This window comes from Oncorhynchus nerka, linkage group LG1 (genome assembly GCF_034236695.1).
Source record: "Oncorhynchus nerka isolate Pitt River linkage group LG1, Oner_Uvic_2.0, whole genome shotgun sequence".
Taxonomy (NCBI): domain Eukaryota; kingdom Metazoa; phylum Chordata; class Actinopteri; order Salmoniformes; family Salmonidae; genus Oncorhynchus; species Oncorhynchus nerka.
The window spans coordinates 23,571,745-23,595,076 of NC_088396.1; positions in this window are offsets into that span (position 1 = coordinate 23,571,745).

Genomic DNA, 23,332 nt, shown 5'->3' on the forward strand with positions numbered 1-23,332 from the left:
ATCACTACGAGGAGCTATTAGGGTGATGGGTGCTCTTCTAACCCCTCCTCCCCATCCTCCTCCCCAATCCTCCTCCCCAATGCTCATTGTGCCGAAGAGCGATGTGACACGGTGAATAGCGGGGGAAAGAGAGAGAGAGTGGAAAACCATCATCTTTACCCCTCCACGGCTTCCCGAATGGAATTGAACGCCACTTTTTCTTATTTTTTGACCTCCTATGACATACACAGTGTGTCTGGAGTGACAGAGTGAGAGGCTGTGACTGACTTTGATGAGTGGGAGAGGAGACGGATGGAAGCCAGACTGATGTCTGTAGAGCAGCCAGAGTTTACAGATGAGTCTGCCTCCTAGTGGTTGTTTAAAGGAAGTACAATGTTGCCATCACCAAAACACTGAAGCCCCCTGGACCAAAGCTTTTCCTGACCACGTGACCTGAATATGGGGATGTGACCCTACTCATGGCAGTCTTGGAAGAATAGATGGACGCTCAATGAAGGATGTCTTGTGTCTCTGTAACACTTGTATCTGCTGGTAGATATTATAATTAGAAGCAGCAAAGAGCATATTCTACCTTCATTCCTAAGGTACTGGACAAACTGAGCCTCCTCGGTTGGCTGATTCCAAGGTCATTGGGGTCAGCTAGGGGCTTGTGAGACTGAGCCTGGCCCGGTCATGATAAGAGGCTGGCGCTCCGAGATCCTTCCACGCTCCACTCACTCCCCAGCCCACTTCCAAACCCGGCCCTGGCCACTCTTGGCTGCGGCTCCCCCTCTCCTCTGTGGATGAGTCTCTTCCACCCAGAGTTAATTTTTAATGACACACTTTGTTATGTGGGCCCACAAGGGGGCCTTAGTGACTGTGCTCTAATAAAGAGGCTGGCTGCTTTGTTCCCTTCAGAGAAAGACTTCATTAAAAAAGACTAAAGCCCTTTGAAGTCCTAGATTTCAGTCGTCAGGCGTCCAAAACTTTATTTTATAATTGTCTGTCCATCTGTGTGTCTGGTACTTTTATGAGCTGTATTGTTTTTTTTATGTCGATGGTTGTAAAGTTTACAGTGTAAACAAACGGGATATTGGGAAGGACGGACGGACTGACCCCCTCAGCAGCACTTTATTACTACTTCATAACTGCGCTGGGTGTGTGTTTGCATGTGTGCATATTTGCGTGTACGCATCTTTGTGTGTGTGACTGAGTAAGTGTGTGTGTGTGCAGGCTTCTGTGTGCGGAGGGATTATAACCCAAGAGGGGTGAATTTGGTCTCAAATCAATGCTCACCCTGGTACTTAACCTTGGGTACATTGGCAGTAAATACATGTATTTAACGAGCTCAAACTGTGGTACTTCAGAAATAGTTTGTTTATAATGAACCCATTTTATCCTGAGGTTGAGTATGACTGTCTTTCAATGAGCAAAATGAAGATTTGTGAGAGATTGACTCAGGCACTATTAACTCAACATGTTGGCTTCTAACCAGGCTTTCAATGTCCAATATATTTGGATGTGATAACATTACCCTTTAACGCTGATCTTAGGTCAGTTTTGCATTTCATTTTCTAATGGCTATAGCGTAACATTGGGGAAGGTTTGTCTGATCTCAGAGCTGTGTTTACAGGGGTACTCTGCTTCACCACAAGCCCTGAGAGGTAAGTACCTGTCACTCTCTGTCGTCCCCTAATGATGATGTCACTGGGTAAATAATGGACCCCTAACAGACCCTGGATCCTCGGCAGTAAGCTCATTGAGTGCTGCCATGGAACCGGTCGGGCATCGGTCTCTGTAGGTCAGTCGGGGTGAAACATCCTCTCTGACGTAAATGAATTGAATGGGTAGAGTGCCACTGAAAGGTACAGATAGCCTTAGCTACAGCCCTGAGGCTCGGGACACAGCTATGGGATTGAAATAAGAAGAGACAGAATGAGGGATGGGGGGTGTGTGTGTGTGTGGGTGGATGCGTGTGTATATGCATTCATGCGTGTGTGTGAGGCAACCTAGTTTGGACTGGCAAGAAGTTATCCATTAACCTGGGTACCAGTCTCTTTAGTTAATCCATTCCCTGTTCTCCATGGCATGTGTCAAAGAGACTGGCCTTTCTGCCATCTTCAAATATGAATTGAAAAGTGTGAGGAGAACAAACGATTTGATTCTGATTCGATCACCCTCACAGCTATCCTCCAATCACAATGATTATGCAAATATTGGTATCCGGTTGCTAAGCAACATTTTTCTTTGTTTGTCCAGATGAACCAGTATGTCAAATGTTGCTAGCTCAGTCTAAATTCTGAAACTAAATACATACTGCAATTTCAACCACAAAACATGAATGTTTAATTCAATTTAATTATATTTTCGAGGTGCAACACGTTGTCATGGAAAATGTTAATATTATTTCCAACAGCCAATGAGCAACTCCGCTGTAAATCCGGCACATATTGAGACCGAAAGGGCAGTCTCTTTAGCAACAACAAGAAGTGGCAAGGAGCAAACCTTAGCTAAATAAGACTGGTACTCAGACTCAGTATCCGTATTATCTGCTGCTACAACCAAACACCTGCTATCCTGACATAAATGAAAACTATAATCAAGTTGTAGTATTTGTTTCCAGTGATGTCGAGAGAGTGTAGTGAAAGAAGTTGAGTGGAGATATTGGTAATATTCAGGCTGCATTTCATCACAGGACTTATTCTTCCCTGTTCTCTGCCAGCAAAAACACCTGTCTCCTAGCGCGTTGCTACGGTGATGAGGGAAAAAGTTATCTCCATGCTGCTCCATTGCTGTATTTAGACTGTATATAAATAATGATGTCCTACTGATTGCTGAAATTGATTAGACAGTTTAACAGGTTGGAACTCTCTCTCTCCTCTCCTCCCATCTGTGAAAACATGTAATTTTCCTCAAACTTTTTTTCTATAGGAGAATAATTATAGGATGGAGTGATGAGATGAAGAGAAGATGAGAAGATGATAGAATGCCTAGGATAAGTGAGAGGATGACAAGCAGTGTGTACGTTACTCTGACAATGGAACAGTCAGAATGATGATCAATGACAGGAGAGTGGTCTGAGGTTGCAGGAGAAAATGTGAGTAAGAAGGGAATATGAGTAAACATATCAGTGTACATACAGTGCATTCGGAAAGTATTCAGACTCCTTGATGCTTTCTACATTTTGTTATGTTACAGTCTTATTCTAAAATGGATTGAAGGGCACACACCTGTCTATATAAGCTGTCTATATAAAGGTCCCATAGTTGACAGTGTGTGTCAGAGCAAAAACCAAGCCATAAGGTCGAAAGAATTGTCCGTAGAGCTCCGAGACATGATTTTGTCGAGGCACATATCTGGGGAAGGGTACCACAAAATGTATGCAGCATTGAAGGTACCCAAGAACACAGTGGCCTTCTCAGGGGAGAAGGGCCTTGGTCAGAGAGGTGACCAAGAACCCGATGGTCACTAATACAGAGCTCCATAGTTCCTCTGTGGAGATGGGTGAACCTTCCACCTACCTTTGCCAAAAGGCACCCAAAGGCCTCAGATCATGAGAAACAAGATTTTCTAGTCTGATGAAACCATGATTGAACTCTTTGTGCCTGAATACCAAGCATCAAGTCTGGAGTAAAACAGGCACCATCCCTACGGTGAAGCATGGTGGTGGCAGCATCATGCTGTGGGGATGTTTTTCAGTGACAGGGACTGGGAGACTAGTCAGGATCAAGACAAAGATGAACAGAGCGAAGTACAAAGAGATCCTTGATGAAAACCTGCTCCAAAGCACTCAGAACCTCAGACTGGGGCGAAGGTTCACCTTCCAACAGAACAATGACCCTAAGCACACAGCCAAGACAACGCAGGAGTGGCTTCGGGACAAGTCTCTGAATGTCCTTCAGTGGCCCAGCCAGATCCCAGGCTTGAACCCGATCAAACATCTCTGGAGAGCCCTGAAAATAGCTGTGAGGTGACGCTCTCTATCCAACCTGACAGAGCTTGAGAGGCTCTGCAGAGGAGAATAGGAAATACTCTCCAAATACAGGTATACCAAGCTTTTAGCGTAATACACAAGAATACTCGAGGCTGTAATCGCTGTAAAAGCTGCTTTAAAAAATTACTGAGTAAAGGGTCTGGATACTTAAGTAAATGTGATATTTCTTAAAACCTGTTTTTGCTTTGTAATTATGGGATATTGTGTGTAGATTGATGAAGGGCAAAACCTATTTAATACATTTTAGAATAAAGCTGTAATGTAACAATATGTGGAAAAAATAAATGGATCTAAATACCTTCCGAATGCACTGTATATGAGTGAATATAGGAGTGACTACAGTGAGCTCCAAAATAATTGGGACAGTGACACATTTTTGTTACAGGCGCACAAATATCATACCACCCAAAAAATGCTAACCTCCCCTGTTATTGTAATGGTGAGAAGGTAGCATGTATTGGGGGTATGATAATTGTGCATCACTCAGAACTATATGTAATCATGGTAGCATCCACAAAACATTTTCTATTATTATATTACAATAAAAGTGACTCCAAAATGACACAATACATTATTTACCATTCATTTCTATTGGGCACAAAATAATCTGAAACAACCAAAACTAACAGCAAATGCATCCAACAAGTTTGTAGAGTCACAATCTTGATGTAAATATTACGTGCTAGGAATATGGGACCAAATACTAAACTTTTGATGACTTTAATACACATTTAAGTGCATTTTTGTTCCCCTAAAATGGGGGGACTATGTAGAAAAAGTGGTGTAATTTCTAAACAGTTCACCCGATATGGATGAAAATACCCTCAAATTAAATCTGACAGTCTGCACTTTAACATTCTTGGTAGACTTAAAGAAATGTACATTGAAACAAAGCTATGCACCTCACACACATGGATATGGGCTTTACTAAACATATAGAGTTGAAATGTATTACATTTTGAGTTTGTGTCCCAATATTACACTTTATACACATCATAGAAGACTGACATATAACAAAACTGTTTGGCATAGAAACACTAGAATTTGGTCTTTTTTTAAATAATCTTCATTAATAAACTAAACATCAGGCCAAAGAGGGCGCTTTTGGTCAAGGGCTACCCTTATAGTCACTGTATCATTTCAAATCCAAAGTGCTGGAGTACAGAGCCAAAACAACAACACATTTGTCACTGTCCCAATACATTTAGAGCTCACTGTATATACACTGAGTGTACAAAACACCTGTTCTTTCCATGAGATAGACTGACCAGGTGAATCCAGGTGAAAGCTATGATCCCTTATTAATGTCACATGTTAAATCCACTTCAATAAGGGATCATAGCTTTGATGAAGGAGAGGAGACAGGTTAAAGAAAACATTTTAAGCCTTGAGACAATTGAGACATGGATTGTGTATGTGTGCCGTTCAGAGGGTGAATGGGCAAGGCAGCATACTGAAGAGCATTTGAACGGGGTATGGTAGTACTGTAGGTGCCAGGCGCACTGGTTTGAGTGTGTCAAGAACTGCAATGCTGCTGGAGTTTTCACGCTCAACAATTTCCTGTGTGTATCAAGAATGGTCCACCACCCAAAGGACATCCAGCCAACTTGACACAACTGTGGGAAGCATTGGAGTCAACATGGGCCAGCATCCCTGTGGAACGCCTTCGACACCTTGTACAGTCCATGCACCGACAAATTGAGGCTGTTCTGAGGGCAAAAGGGGCTGCAACTCAACTCAATGTCCCTAATGTTTTGCACACTAAGTGTAAGTCAATATGTGAGTGACTGTATAAGTAAACACAGTAAATATATGTTTTAATATGTGCAGCAGATCTGTTTTGTGTTCCAGGCAGCCACAGGACTGTATTCTGCAGAGGCTAGCTGTGTTCTCCGTCTGAGTTTATAAGATGTGATTTTGTACTCTCTCACCGTAGGGGAGGAGCTGATTGCTGCTGTCTCTCTGTCTTTTCCAATCAGCCCAGCGCTGTCACCTCCTCTCTCCCTCAAACCTGTGTGTGTGTGTGTGTGTGAGTGTGGACTGACTGTCAACCAGTCAGTGGCCAGGACCGATTCATTCCAACACACATTCCACTTCCCCAACATCACTATGGCTGCTAGGCTCTGACTGAACTCTAGCTTCAGATGACCACTACTCCCTGTCCACCTTATCTCCCCGCCATACCTCCCATCCAATCCCTTCTCCCATTCCCACCTCCCAAACCTCCATCTCTTAACCCTTCCCTTCCCTCTCCTGCCCTCCTTTCATGCCATTCCTTCTCCACTCTCCACCTCCATATCCTCCATCTTCCCTGCCCATCTCCCACCACCTCCCATCCTTGTCTTTCCATCCTTTCACCCTCCCTTCTTTCTCCTCCCATGCTATAACATACTTTGGAGGGCAGATTTTGCCCAGGAGCAGCCCAAGAAGGGAGCATATTGTCTCCATCACTAACAGCACTGTAGAAAAACTGCTGCCATGATGAGTTTGCCATGCTAATATGGCTCTGGGCACTGCTGCCCTTTCTTACGCTGCTCTGTGCATGCGTGTGTGCGTGTGTATGCGTGTGTGCGTGTGTATGCGTGTGTGCGTGTGTCCGTGTGCATGTTAGAGTGGTGAGAGACACAGCTCTTTGAAGGCAGCACACTTCAAGGCAGCTTTCTCTCATGGCTAAAAGCAGGCCAATTTCCACAAAGGTAAACACAGCTTTTGATGCATGGCAGCATGTTAAAACACTGATTCCCTTGTGCCTCCTCTCCTCCTCTGAGCATCTTCTTGACTGTCTAAAGGGTGAAGAGGAGAAACGTCAAAGCCTGTCATTCTGGGCCTGAATGACACCTGGCAGGGCATACAGAGACATAGTTGAAACATGCAAGATACACAAACACATCTCTTTATTTGACACTTTCCTGAGGCTACTCTCATGTCACCACGGCACGATCATGGCACTGAGGGAGTTAAAGTAGTCGACACTTCTCCAGATGAGTAATAGTCCCTTAATGGCTACTTGTGTGCACTTGTCAGTAAAATCATCGCGTCACTATAGAGGGCAATAAACCAATTACCAACAAGCACAACCTGTCCTATTCTTCTGTCCAGCATTACAGAGCCGGAGCTCCGCTGCACAGTCAAAGATACCTCTGTGATGGGGAGATGTTGTTCCTCTGCTCTGCTGTCTGCGCTGTCCGCTGTTGATGTTTGATGTGTTAAAGCCCAGATTCACCTGGAAAAGGTTAGCGGCGCTGGCAGCTGCTTGGATCTGATCTGGTCTTCAGTTCAGCGATGTTAGGATAACTCCATCGTCACCTCAACCGCCCACACCCCTCGGCCGCCAACGGAATCTCTCTCAGTTTGAGTCCAGCATCCAGCTCACTCATGTTCTCTGTCAAACTGGGCTGCCTGAATTGAAACCCTTTTCTCAAGTGCTGCTCAAAAAAATTCCAGGCTCCATAGTTCTCTAAAGGGGTAAGAATGACTATGCATAAGTCTCCATGTATTGCAATATAGGAGCTATACAGTTACTGTATGTGTTTCCTGACTTGAGACTTGGCCTCTCTTGGCATACAGAGATTCTCTCACAGGTCATAGGGCCTGTGTGTTTGCGTGATGTAACCAGGCTCATCTAGGCAGAAGCAGGTCAGAACTAAGATTGGATTAGACATCAGGTTGTTGGTGGAATGGAAAATGAACAATTGTTAATTCATGTTGCTGTTGAATAAGTGATTCACTGCAGAGTTAGGAGGCCAGGCTCGGAGGCACGGAGCATATGGGAGAGAGGGAGATAGATATGGAGTGAAAATCAGAGGATGAGCAGAGAGAGAAGAGAAGAGAGAGAGAGAGAGAGAGAGAGAGAGAATCAGGGAACTGTCAAACCTTCCATTCTAAGCACACATCCTCTCACAAGTCGTACTCGGAAGTGAGAGCAGCTCTGTCTTAAAGGCCAGTCTCAGTGTATCTCCCTCCTCAAACTACTGTAAACAGCTCTGCACATGTCACATCTCAAATAGGAAAACTTCTAAATCCCACTGCAAAATGTGCTCTCACACACACACACACACACACACACACACACACACACACACACACACACACACACACACACACACACCCACATACACACATGCATTCACAAATTCAGATATGAGTGAGCACACAAATGCATGAATTCACACACACACACAAACACTGCAGAGCCATATACGGTATACTTACAGACAGAGTGGATAGCACCATCTACTGGTGGTTTTGTGACCTGAGGGACTAAAGGCAGAGACAAGATTAGTAGTCTCAGTTTCCTCCTGTCCGTCCTTCCTTCCATCCAGTTTCTATAATTGTTCAATCTTTGAACATTCACAAAATGGTACATAAATATGGCCGCCGAAACACTAATGTTGAGTTCAATCTGTGTGTTCTACTTGCGTAACTATTTGGGAGTATCACAAGGTAGACTATTGTACCATTTTTCAACCTACCACTGTATGTGGTTGCCTATTGCTGATCACTCCTGAAGACATTGGTATTAGAGAACATAATGTGTTGCTAATATGAATGTACATCCAACCACAGTATATGTTATCCATCTATTGTTCAGCGTGGAAAATACATGACATCAGCTGTGAGGTACTGTATATAGAGCCCTATATATTTGTACATTCAGGTGGGTGTTTTAGATAACATTAACTGACTGCAGTTCTCACAAGATGCAGTATTGTATTGATAAGAGATGGCACCTTCTCTCAGCAGAATGGAACCAGAATGGAACCATGCAATGTATAAAATGTCACCGGAAGAAATGGCAGCAGTTTTACAGGCGCTCAACCAATTGTGCTATTATGTGGGGGGTTTTCGCATTATTTGTAACTTATTTTGTACATAATGTTTCTGCAACCGTATCTTACGGCAAAAAAGAGCTTCTGGATATCAGGACAGCGAGCACTCACCTCGGATTAGACTAAGATTTTTTCTACAACAAGGAGGACGCACGAGACATTCTCCAAACACCCCACAGGGCCGACATCCCCGTTATTTGCAAGAGGAAGCGACGCAGGTACAGAGGACAAAGAACCGGATGCCTGGTCAGGACCCGGAAAAGGCGAGTCGGAAAGCTGCGGTTACCGTCAATACTACTCGCCAAACGTGCAACCATTGGACAAAATTTTTTATGAGGTACCATCACGAATATCCTACCAACGGGACATCAAAAACTGTAATATCCTATGTTTCACGGAATCGTGGCTGAATGATGACATGGATATTCAGCTAGTGGGATATATACACTGCACCGGCAAGATAGAACAGCACACTCTGGTAAGACGAGGGGGGGGGGGGTCTGTGCATATTTGTAAACAACAGCTGGTGCACGGAATCTAAGGAAGTCTCTAGATTTTGCTCACCTGAAGTAGAGTATATTGTGATAAATTGCAGGCCACACTACTTAGCTAAAGAGTTTTCAGCTATACTTTTCAGGGCTGTTTATTTACCACCACAGACAGATGATGGCACTAAGACCACACTCAGTCAGCTGTATAAGGAAATTAGCAAACAAGAAACCACTCACCCAGAGGCGATGCTACTAGTGGCAGGAGACTTTAATGCAGGGAAACTTAAATCAGTTCTACCAAATTTCTATCAGAGGGGAAACAAATTCTAGATCCCCTGTACTCCACACACAAAGACACATACAAAGCTCTTCCTCGCCTTCCATTTGGTAAATCCGACCAGAACTATATCCTCCTGATTCCTGCTTACAAGCGAGACTTTAGGCAGGAAGCACCAGTGACTCAGTCCATAAAAAAGTGGTCAGATGAAGCAGATACTAAACTAAAGGACTGTTTTGCTATCACAGACTGGAACATATTCCGAGATTATTCTGATGGCATTGAGGAGTACACCACATCAGTCACTGGCTTTATCAATAAGTGCATCGATGACGTCGTCCCCACAGTGACTCTACGTACATACCCCAACCAGAAGCAATGGATTACAGGCAACATTCGCACTGAGCTAAAGGGTAGAGGTGCCGCTTTCATGGTGTGGAACTCTAACCCGGAATCTTACAAGAAATCTTGCTATGCCCTGCAACGAACCAGGCAAAGCGTCAATAAAGGGCTAAGATTGAATCATACTACACCGGCTCCGAAGCTTATCTTATGTGGCAGGGCTTGCAAACTATTACAGACTACAAAGGGAAGCACAGCCACGGGCTGCCCAGTGACTCAAGCCTACCAGACGAGCTAAATCCCTTGTATGCTCGCTTCGAGGCAAGCAACACAGGTATGCATGAGAGCATCACCTGTTCCGGATCACTGTGTGATCACGCTCGCCGTAGCCAACGTAAGTAAGAACTTTAAACAGGTCAACATACACAAGGCTGCGGGGCCAGATGGATTCCCAGGATGTGTGCTCCGGGCATGTGCTGACCAACTGGCAGGTGTCTTCACTGACATTTTCAACATGTCCCTGATTGAGTCTGTAATACCTACATGTTTCAAGCAGACCACCATAGTCCCTGTGCCCAGGAACACAAAGGCAACCTGCCTAAATGACTACAGACAAGTAGCACTCACGTCCGTAGCCATGAAGTGCTTAGAAAGGTTGGTAATGGCTGACATCACACCATTATCCCAGAAATCATAGACCCACTCCAATTTGCATACCGCCCAAACAGATCCACAGATGATGCAATCTCTATTGCACTCCACACTGCCCATTCCCACCTGGACTAAAGGAACACTTATGTGAGAATGCTATTCATTGACTACAGCTCAGTGTTCAACACCATAGTACCTTCAAAGCTCGTCACTAAGCTAAGGATCCTGGGACTAAACACCTCCCTCTGCAACTGGATCCTGGACTTCCTGACGGGCCGCCCCCAGGTGGTGAGGGTAGGTAGCAACACATCTGCCACACTGATCCTCAAAACTGGAGCTCCCCAGGTGTGCGTGCTCAGTCCCATCCTGTATTCCCTGTTCACCCACGACTGCATGGCCAGGCACGACTCCAACACCATCATTAAGTTTGCAGACGACACAACAGTGGTAGGCCTGATCACCGACAATACTGAGACAGCATATAGGGAGGAGGTCAGAGACCTGGCCGGGTGGTGCCAGAATTACAACCTCTGCCTCAACGTAACCAAGACTAAGGAGATGATTGTAGATTACAGGAAAAGGAGGACCGAGCACGCCCCCATTCTCATCGACAGGGCTGTAGTGGAGCAGGTTGAGAGCTTCAAGTTTCTTGGTGTCCACATCAACAACAAACTAGAATGTTCCAAACATACCAAGACAGTCGGGAAGAGGGCACAAGCCTATTCCCTCTCAGGAAACTAAAAAGATTTGGCATGGGTCCTGAGATCCTCAAAAGATTCTACAGCTGCAACATCGAGAGCATCCTGACTGGTTGCATCACTGCCTCGTACGGCAATTGCTCGACCTCTGACCGCAAAGCACTACAGAGGGTAGTGCGTACGGCCCAGTACATCACTGGGGCTAATCTGCCAGCCATCCAGGACCTTTACACCAGGCGATATCAGAGGAAGGCCCTAAAAATTGTCAAAGACCCCAGCCACCCCAGTCATAGACTGTTCTCTCTACTACCGCATGGCAAGCAGTACTGGAGTGCCAAGTCTAGGACAAAAAGACTTCTCAACAGTTTTTACCCCCAAGCCATAAGACTCCTGAACAGGTAATCAAATGGCTACCCGGACTATTTGCATTGTGTGCCCACCTCCCCCCCAACCCCTCTTTTACGCTGCTGCTACTCTCTGTTTATCATATATGCATAGTCACTATATATTCATGTACATACTACCTCAATTGGGCTGACCAACCAGTGCTCCCGCACATTGGCTAACCGGGCTATCTGCATTGTGTCCCACCATCCGCCAACCACTCTTTTACGCTACTGCTACACTCTGTTCATCATATATGCATAGTCACTTTAACCATGTCTACATGTACATACAACCTCAATCAGCCTGACTAACCGGTGTCTGTATGTAGCCTCGCTACTTTTATGGCCCTGCTACTGTATATAGCCTGTCTTTTTACTGTTGTTTTATTTCTTTACTTACCTATTGTTCACCTAATAACTTTTCTGCACTATTGGTTAGAGCCTGTAAGTAAACATTTCACTGTAAGTTCTACACCTGTTGTATTCGGCGCACGTGACAAATAAACTTTGATTTGATGGCGTTCACTACCTTTTTGATGAAATGTCTCTCTCTGTGGGATTATCTGGAGAGGCCATGAAGACAGTGTGCTAGAGTCAGTGTGTGTGTGTGTGTGTTCATGTTTGCATGCTTCTGGTATGTGTTTGTATGTGTCAGTAATGTGAGGCTTCCTTTCTTTAGACACACAATACCAGCGAGGCATCAGAAAAAGAGTCCCCACCACCACATATAGACAGTATTTCTATTGTTCACTATCAACACGTGACATCACCTAGCCTGTTAAAATGACAACAACCAGTGAAACTGGCAAAGCAGCACAGCAAGCTGGATTACACAGAACCACTTGACTGGCTTGCCTCTCAAAGCCTTTTCAAATAATACAGACCAGAATGGGATCTCCCCAATATCCCTTCACAGATCAGATACTGTGGGTGTAATATTGTTGAAAGCTGAGGATTTGCTTCCCCTTTCTGAACTTTATATTATAAACTACTGTACTTACTAGTAAACAGTAACTACTAGTTACAGTCATTTGCATATTGTGAAATAGGTAATAATTCATTTTGCAGAGATAGGTGAAAAAGATCAACTCCTGTTTTCAGAATGAGAACACAATGTACTGGAAAAGTAGAGAAGGAGAGGAATTTCTCTCTCTTCCCTTACAGAAAAAACACGTTGATTTTACATGTGATCTTATGTGAAGTTAATGTGATAAAATGTAAAAGCAACATGTAATATGATCTCATGTGAAATAAATGTGACAACATGGGGATACAACATTCAAACATGTGATAGCATGAAACTAAAAGGTTTCAAACTGAAAGTTTTTCACATGTGAGGTGAAAACATGAACAACTGACCTCACGTCTCTTTTTTTTATTTACATGTGAACATTTCAGCTATTTGGGGGTTTTAAAGTAAGTGGTACTCTGTTCAGCTAAAATAGTGTAGAAAATTACATTTGACATGATCACTTATTACTGATTTTTCTACATGACCCCACCTGAGATTTGAACTCACAATCTTCGAATTGGGGTAAATGCTGATCTTTCTGCTGCGCTGCAAAGTCTGTAGCCTTCATTACCTATAATTCATCTCTTCACTTAGCAAAAGACTGCCACTTGTACTTCTATTTTAGTTAGCAGTTTATCTGACTATTCTCTCATCATTGATTTAATTTACTTGTTTCAGCAAATTGATGGGTTTCTGTATACTCTAATGTTGGTGGGGCATATTTTTCTATGATAAATATAATCGTTTTTCTTGTGTGTATTTTTAGTGTAGGAATGAAGGTGACCTCAGTTATTGAGACAGACAGGTGGCTTAGCAGTAAGATTGAAATGTTGTGAACCAAGAGATTGTGAGTCCAATCCCGGGTGAGGAGGACATAATAAATACATGAACGATAATAAATGAACATACACAATCATGTAAGTTGAAAGCACTGTTTTGCATGTATCGCAGTGGTCAACAACATTTTCTGAGTCAAGATCAATTTCTAAGTCAAAAATCAAGCTGAGATCTACCGCTCAGATTTTGTTTTAATATGACTTTAAAAAACTGAAGCCTGTGCAATGTTAACTAAATAAAAACAGTTCTGTAGCAATGAGGTTTGTACTGGAGACTATTGGCCCAGTGCATTATCACTTGGCTATAAAGGGATATGCTTGAATTGGCCTGCCAATGTTGTTCCTCTCAGACACCATTTAGAAATACAATTTAAAAATGTAGGTATACAGTGCATTCGGAAATAATTCAGACCCTTTCTGTTTTTCCACATTTTGTTACAGCCTTATTCTAAAATGTATTCAATTATTTATTTTCCACATCAATCTGCACACAATAGCCCATAATGTATCCTGATGCCTAGTCACTTTACCCTGCCTTCATGTACATATCTACCTCATATACTTCATATACCTCATATACTTCATACCTCTGCACATTGATCTGGTACTGGTACTCCTATATAGCTCCATTCTTGTGTATTGTATTTATTCCTCATGTTACTATTTTATTTGTGTTTTTATTTTTAAACTCTGCATCGTTGAGAAGGGCTCGTAAGCAAGCCTTTTTCGGTAGATTTTAATTTGATGTGAAACTTCATGTGAAATATAATCACATGTGAAGTGTTCCAAAAACACATGGTTTCACATGATTTCAAATGTGGAAATCTCAAATGTGTCTGTCTCTCTCTCTCTCTCTCTCTCTCTCTCTCTCTCTCTCTCTCTCTCTCTCTCTCTCTCTCTCTCTCTCTCTCTCTGACTCTCTCTCTCTCTCTCTCTCTGACTCTCTCTCTCTGACTCTCTCTCTCTCTCTCTCTCTCTCTCTCTCTCTCTGTGTTATGCAGGTGAGTGAGGACCCAAAAGCGATTTAACAGAAACAGAGTCTTTTAATGTCCAAACAGGGAAAACATAAATCCTCAATCTTTACAGGAGATGTCCAAACAGGGAAAACAAAAAATCCTCTATCTTTACAGGAGAGTCCCCCTTCTAGTAGTAGAGGAGAATAGCAGGGCTAGCGGCAACAGACTGCTGGTCCCTCCGGGTAGGCGCGGGCCGTAGAGGACAGAGACACCTGCTCACACGCAGCATCTGATGAAGAGGCAGATTACGACAGGACGGGACAAGGGCAAAGCAAACAAGAATCCGACAAGGACAGAAGCAGAAACAGAGAGAGAAATAGAGACTTAATCAGAGGGCAAAAGAGAGGACAGGTGTGAGAGAGTAAACGAGGTCGTTAGGAGAATGAGGAACAGCTGGGAGCAGGAACGGAACGATAGAGAGAGAGAGAGATAGAGAGAGAGAAAGTAACCTAATACGACCAGCAGGGGGAAACGAAGAGAAGAGAAAGCACAGGGACAAGACATAACATGACAATACATGACACTCTGTCTCTCTCTCTCTCTCTCTCTCTGTATCTCTCTCTCTCTCTCTCTCTCTCTGTATCTCTCTCTCTCTCTCTCTCTCTCTCTCTTTTACACACACTCAAAAGATTGTACCCACGAACACACACCGGCCCCGTGGTGTGAGAAAGGAACTAATAGCTTCTTAAAAGATGAAATCCAAACTAATTTGCCCCGTGCTGCTCCCCCCTGGTGCTACAGCTATAGAGCTATGAGACAGCCATGACGAGGAACCCATACTAATGACAAGTCAGTTGTGTCTTTCTGCCTTCCCAGTATTTCTACCGGTGATGTTTTTATAACTCCATCCGTTGAGTGACAGCAACTGATACCGATATATCCCTACTTTTCCCTTACATGACTGCAAACCTTTCTGACATGTATACTCCCTTACATATTTACTTGGACAGTGGAGCTAAAACTTTTCATTTGGCTCTATACGCCTCAGTTTTGGATTTGAGATCAAATGTATCATATGTCACTTTTTATTTAATGGGATTTTCGTACATATCTGTTTTACGTACACTTTATGTATCTAGTCCCCCCCATTCGAAGGTGTCATAAGTATTTTGACTAATTCAATTATATGGGTATTAAAGTAGTCAAAAGTTTAGTATTTGTCCCATATTCCAAGCACGCAATGATTGCATTAATGGATATTCCAACCCTGAGCCCCAGCCTGCTCTGCTCTTGCTGATGAAAACCTTTTTTGTGTGCTGCCTAACCAATGGCTGTGCTGTGTAGGCCTACAGTGGCAGTCCAAGAGGAGATTCAAATGCAAAAAAAAAATGTATGCACTATCTTGTGCCTGGACTAGCCTATAGCCAGTTCAGTTTGAGAAGGAAAGTGAGAACATGAGGAGGACCCGAGGTACACTTTGATAGCTTGCTGCTACTATAATAGATTTTATTAATAACAATATGTTTCTTGCCCATGATGTATTTATCAGAGTTATTGACCTCATAATAAGTCAGATTCAAATAACTTACATTGTGGTGTGGAAACTTGAAGCAGCAGTCGTGGCATAATCAATCAGATATGGACAGCTCATGCTACTGAACGTAGACAAATTCACGTATCTGATTGATTCATTTAAACCGCCTTCATTTTAATTAGACTTTATTAACAAGAGGGCTTTGTTTTGGAGCCTAGTTATACAGGTAGGCCTGTTTGACAGACAAAATTAGGCTATTGGCTGCTACTGTATATCCATAGATTTGTAGGTCAATTCCTCCACCCACCATGCAGTCTTTAAATATCTATCTCTGTGTCAGTGAGGGGCTGTTAAGTTAAAACCAAGGCTCAAATTGAGGGGGTATGAAGGAATGCCGTAGGCCTACCTTTTATTAAAGAAAATGGCAAAAAGCACAGGCCTACCCCTTGCTATTCTATAGAAAATAAAGGGATCAGATTATATACAGGGTTGCTGGCCCATGTTGACTCCAATGCCTCCCACAGCCGTGTTAAGTTGGCTGGAAGTCTTTTGGGCAGTGGACCATTCTTGATACACATAGGAAACTGTTGTGTGAAAAACCAGCAGCTTTGTAGTTCTTGTCACAAACTGGTGCACCTGGTACCTACTACCATACCCCGTTCAAAGGCACTTAAATCTTTTGTCTTGCCCAGTCACCCTCCGAATGGCACACATACACAATCCATGTCTCAAGCCTTAAAAATCATTTTAATCTGTCTCCTCCCCATTAGCTACAGTAATTGAAGTGAGTTTAACAAGTGATATCAATAAGGGATCATAGCTTTCATTTGGATTCACCTGGTCAGTCTATGGAAAGAGCAGCTGTCCTTAATGTTTTGTATACTCAGTGTATAACAGTGCTTTGGTCCATGATCCTTTATGCTAGAAACCCGCTTTAAAGTACCTAGGAAAGATGTGTCTGATGCATATGGGGATATCATTGTGTAGTTTTTTTGACATTCAGTGGCTGAGCTAATAGCAGAGTAGACAAAAAATAGACTTTGTTAGGGAAGTAATCTAATTCTGTCACTATCAATTGATTAAGCTATTCACTTTCTGTACAATAGAAGATGTTTAAACGCATTAAACGCAGACAGCTTTTAGGGAAACACTTGTGACCTTCTCTCCTTGGGGTAAGCCACGGAAGAAAAGTAGCCAGCAGTTAAAGCTTACAGTTTTCTGCGTTGGTAGAACTACTCTGTCTGGAGTGGGAAGGTAGGCCTACTCTGTCTGGAGTGGAAAGGAAGGCCTACTCTGTCTGGGGTGGAAAGTAGGCCTAATCTGTCTGGGGTGGAAAGGTAGGCCTACTCTGTCTGGAGTGGAAAGGTAGGCCTACTCTGTCTGGAGTGGAAAGGTAGGCCTATTCTGTCTGGGGTGGAAAGGTAGGCCTACTCTGTCTGGAGTGGAAAGGTAGGCCTACTCTGTCTGGGGTGGAAAGGTAGTCCTACTCTGTCTGGGGTGGAAAGGTAGGCCTATTCTGTCTGGGGTGGAAAGGTAGGCCTAACTTTTGAAAGTACCATGCTCAGTTTCCTATGACTTCTCAGATATAATTATTTGCAAACAGGAACAGTTTCATTGTAAACAAGACACAGTGATTTGTCATTGGAGAATATGATAAGATGAGCACATAGGCCTCTGTGGACATCTTTGTGTCCACTCTTAGCCTGTAATTTATTTTCTTTTATGATTTTTACCCCCTTTTTCTCCCCAATTTCGTAGTATCCAATTGTTAGTAGTTACTGTCTTGTCTCATCGCTACAACTTCCGTATGAGCTCGGGAGAAGCGAATGTCGAGAGCCATGCGTCCTCTGAAACACAACCTAACAAAGCCGCACTGCTTCTTAACACAGCGCGCATCCAACCCTTAACACAGCGCGCATCCAACCCTTAACACAGCGCACATCCACATTTGCATATCTAAGGCTCTGGTCTGTCCAAGAAGGAGGGTAAACGGTATGTTTATGTTTTCTGATATTTAATTTTTTTCAAGCGTTCATGGAGAGTTTAGTTAAAATATACAGTACCAGTCAAAAGTTTGGACACACCTACTCATTCAAGGGTTTTTCTTGAAGCTGGTTGAGAGAATGCCAAGAGTGTGCAAAGCTGTCATCAAGGCAAAGGGTGGCTACTATGAAGAATCTCAAATATAAAATATATTTAGATTTGTTTAAACCTTTTTCGGTTACTAGATGATTCCATATGTGTTATTTCATAGTTTTGATGTATTCACTATTATTATACACTGTAGAAAATAGTAAAATACAAAGTAAAACCCTGGAATGAGTAGGTGTGTCCAAACTTTTGACTAGTACTGTATATTTGCTGAAAGGAGGGCCATCCATTTTAATTTCAGAGAGGTCCGATTTTCTCCAGGTAACCCTAATTATAAATAACGTTCACTCCCTTAAGTGAACTTCTCAAAATACTTATGACACCTTCAAATGGGGAACTAGATACATAAAGTGCTTCATTTCTAAAGGGCAAAACAGATATGTATGAAAATACTCAAAAATAAAAGGTGACATTCTGTACAGTTGTCTCATATGAAATTTTTTTTAAGTTTTAGCTTAACTGTCCAAATAAATACGTAGGGGAGTGTAGCTGTAGGATCATGTCACTCATCTCTCTCTCTTTCTCTCCTTGGCCTTACTCTAACTCAATACACTCATTGAGTTTCTGTACCATACATTGGGATTGATAGGTTTGTGAGGGCAATTTTTTGAGGGTTTGTCGGTACTCAAGTGCAACTAATAAAAGGGGTAATATTTCTGTTGTTTTGACAGGTAGCTAGTGTGTCTGTGCATTCCTGCATGTGCATGCGTCTGTGCTAGTGTGCGCCTGTACCAACCTGCAATGAAATATAGAGAATCTACAGAACAACTGAGTTTGCCTCCAAAAGTTTGGATGTCAAATATTTGGATGGAGGGAGAAGCCCTCGTGCTGAAACTTATAATAATAACACAATTAACTTGCAGCTTTATTGAGCTCCGTCGAGCAAACACTCACACTGCAAATACCAATAACCCCCAGTCTGAATAAATACCAGGAGATTGTTTGCCAAACGATATTTGATGGATTTTGCCAGAAATTGTGATTAATAAGGAAGATTATGAGGCTATTCTCTGTCTTGGTGTTGTACTGGGGGCTGGGGGTGGGGTGGGGGGTTGTGTTGCCAAGGTATTATCGTCCTTATTTGCATATGTCACTCAGGATGTTATTTCGTGAGCTATGGGAAGCTGAAATACCAATACCACGGCTGCACCTCTCTGTGTGTTCTTTCATATTTGAAGGTTAATGTGAGAAATTGAAACAGTGTGCTTTGAGGATGTGCCCATATTGGATGCAGAAGGAATGGATGAGGAAATTGAATAGATTGAAACTTAAGAAACCATACCGAATCTCTATGGAATATAGTTTTGAAACAGTGCCCAGTTGGAACACTGGTCTTGTTCATTTCAACACCATCTGCATTTACAGCACATCGGAAAGTATTCAGACACCTTCACTTTTTGTTACACTACAGCCTTATTCTAAAATATGTTTTTTTTCCTAATCAGTCTACACACAATACCCCATAATGACAATGCGAAAACCGTTTTTTTTTTTTTTTGCTAATATATTTAAAAATAAAAAACAGAAGTACCTAATTTACATAAGTATTCAGACCCTTTGCTATGATACTCAAAATTGAACTCAGGTGCATTCTGTTTCCATTGACTATCCTTCAGATGTTTCTACAACTTGATTGTAAGTCCACCTGTGGTAAATTCAATTTTTTGGACATGATTTGGAAAGGCACACACCTGTCTATATAGGGTCCCACAGTTGACAGTGTATGTCAGAACAAAAACCAAGCCTTGAGGTCAAAGGAATACCCAAAGGCACTGTATGTACATGAAGGTAGGGGTAGAGTGACTATGCATAGATAATAAACAGAGAGTAGCAGCAGCGTATGTGAAGAGTGTGAAGGGATGTGAATGTGTGTGTGTGTGTGTCAGTGGAAGCACCTCAGAGGAGGAAGGGGAGGAACATCCTCCTCAGTGAATTTCATAAAAATAAATATAATGAAACATTAAAAAGACATTAAACCTTAAACCTGTTTAGATAAAACATAAGAATGTCGCCAAATAATTGATTAAAACAGACTGTTTTGCAATGAAGGTCTACAGTAGCCTCAGCAGCACTCTGTAGGGTCGCAGCGTGGTTTAGCTAGAGGACAGCTAGCTTCTGTCCTCCTCTTTTTACATTGACTTCAATACAAAACCTAGGAGGCTCATGGTTCTCAACCCATTCCATAGACTTACACAGTAATTATGACAACTTCCAGGGGACATCCTCCAACCTCTTGCAGCATGAACAGACATGTTGTCCACCCAATCAAAGGATCAGATACTGTAATTAATCTAGTACTAAAAGCATAAGATACCAGTAGCTAGCTCTGCAGTGCATAACATGTGGTGAGTAGTTGACTCAGAGAGAGAAAGACAATAGTTGAACAGTTTTGAACAAATTAATTTCTTCCAAAATTAAGGGGAAGCAAGAGAGAGAAAGAGAGCGAGAAAGATAGCTATATTTAGCTAGTGAATGCAACTAGCTAGTTTAGCCTACTCAAACACCTGGCTCAAACAGAGAGTGATGCTATATTAGCTAGATGGCTATGGATATCCAACATTGGAACTCTTCCAAGTCAAAGCTTTTTGTTTTATTAATTTATTACCACTGGGTCCCACCGGTGTAACTGCTAAACTGCTTTTCAAATGTAAACTATACTGGATGATTGTAGCGTGTTTACTAATGTTTTAGTAGCTATGTGGACTATGACGTTATAATACGCTGACAACAATGTAGGCTGTGTGTATAGGTCATCAGGTACAATATGAAGGTTTAGTTTGGGAACGTTTTTTTCCGCCTGGTTACAGACATCTGATAAGTCCACAAGCGAAGTGAAAAGGTGAGAGGAGGAGAGCTCGTAGATGTGAGAAGAAATTACACAACAATCAAAGGCTGCTATGAAAGTGAACTGTGTTTGAGTGTGATCAGGGGTGTATTCATTCTGGCGATTCTGTTGAAAAACATTTTTGAAATGGAAATAAACGGAATGAAACAGGGAGAAACATAAATGAATTTGGCCAACAGAAACTCTTGTTTGAAACTGTTGGAACTGATGATTACACCCTAGATCATCTAGATTCAGACAAGAGTGTGCAATGTGTCAATGTTTGTCACCTTGATTGTCACCTTGATTACTCAAATTTCTCTCGACCTGTTTACCTAGCGTACGTTGTAAACTTTCATTAATAATGGGTACAGGGATGATTGTAGCATCATGTAGTAGCCTAAACCTATCAATGTTACATTGAACTGGGTGAATAAAATATGAATGACCATCAACCAATAATGGAAGGGATAATCAACGAGTGGCTGTGCATTCTATGAAAAATAATGAACGACTTGAAGGTGTGACGACGCTCTAGCGGAGGGGAGTTGCGTTATTTTCAAGAGAACATATAGAGCCCCGAGTTGATTATCCCTTTCATACCATGGCTATAATTTAACACGTTTGCCACAAGAATTGAGTTCATTTTCCAGTAGAAATGTGTTCAACATCAAGGGCCTCCCGGGTGGCGCAGTGGTTAAGGGGGCTGTACTGCAGCGCCAGCTGTGCCATCAGAGTCCCTGGGTTCGAGCCCAGGCTCTGTCGTAACCGGCCGCGACCGGGAGGTCTGTGGGGCGACGCACAATTGGCCTAGCGTCGCCCGGGTTAGGGAGGGCTTGGTCGGTAGGGGTGTCCTTGTCTCATCGCGCACCAGCGACTCCTGTGGCGGGCTGGGTGCAGTGTGCGCTAGCCAAGGTGGCCAGGTGCAAGGTGTTTCCTCCAGCGCATTGGTGCGGCTGGCTTCCGGGTTGGATGCGCACTGTGTTAAGAAGCAGTGCGGCTTGGTTGGGTTGTGTATCGGAGGACCCACTTTCAACCTTCGTCTTTCCCGAGCCCGTACGGGAGTTGTAGCGATGAGACAGTGAGACAGACAGATAGTAGCTACTACAACAATTGGATACCACGAAATTGGGGAGAAAAAAGGGGTAAAATTCTAAAAAAGAAAATTTAAAAAGAAATGTGTTCAACATCCACTAAGATAGCTAACAAGTTTACTAGATAGCTACAATACTTGCCATGGTAACCAAACAAACAGAAATGAGCATTCAACAATTCCATAAGCTGTATTAGAAATAAGGCCGTGTTCATGAAAAAAATTATTGTCCTCCAACAATTATAGTCCTCCCTCAAAACGGCACCGACCGCCACTGGTGTGTGTGTTGGGGTCCAGTGAGTGTACATCGAGCCTGTGCAAGAGTCAGTGCAAAAAATCTTAAGAAATAAGAATAAAGGGCTCAATGCAAATAGTCTGGGTAATCAACAATTTGATTAACTGTTCAGCAGTCTTATGGCTTGGGGGTAGAAGCTGTTAAGGAGCATTTTGGTCCCAGACTTGCCGTGCGGTAGCAGAGAGAACAGTCTATGACTTGGGTGGCTGGAGTGTTTAAAAATGTTTAGGGCCTTCCTCTGGCACCACCTGGTATAGAGGTCCTGGATGGCAGGACGCTTGGCCCCAGTGATGTAGTGGGCTGTACGCACTACCCTTTCAAGCACCTTTTCACCTTGCGGTTGGATGCCGAGCAATTGCCATAGCAAGCAGTGATGCAACCATGCCCTCGAAGGTGCAGCTATAGAACTTTTTGAGGATCTGAGATCCCATGACAAATCTTTCAGCCTCTTGAGGGGGAAAATGTGTTGTCGTGCCTTCTTCACAACTCTCTTGGTGTGTTTGGACCATAGGTCCTTAGGGATGTGGACACCAAGTAACTTGAAGCTCTCAACCCTCTCCACTATAGCCTCATTGATGTGAATGGGGGTGTGCTTGGCCCTCCCTTTCCTGTAAGTCCATGATCAGCCCCTTTGCCTTGCTCACATTGAGAGAGAGGTTGTTGTCCAGGCACTACACTACCAAGTCTCTGACCTCCTCCCTATAGGCTGTCTCATTGTTGTTGGTGATCAGGCCAACCACCATTGTGTTGTCGGCAAACTTAATGATGGTATTTGAGTCATGCGTGGCCACGCAGTAGCGAGTGAACAGGGAGTACAGGAGGGGACTAAGCATGCACCCCTGAGGGGCCCCTGTGTCATGGGTCATCGTGGCGGATGTGTTGTTGCCTACCCTCCCCACTTGGGGGCAGACCTTCAGGAAGACCGGGCTCCAGTTGCAGAGGGAGGTGTTCAGTCCCAGCTTTGAGGCCACTATGATGTTGAAC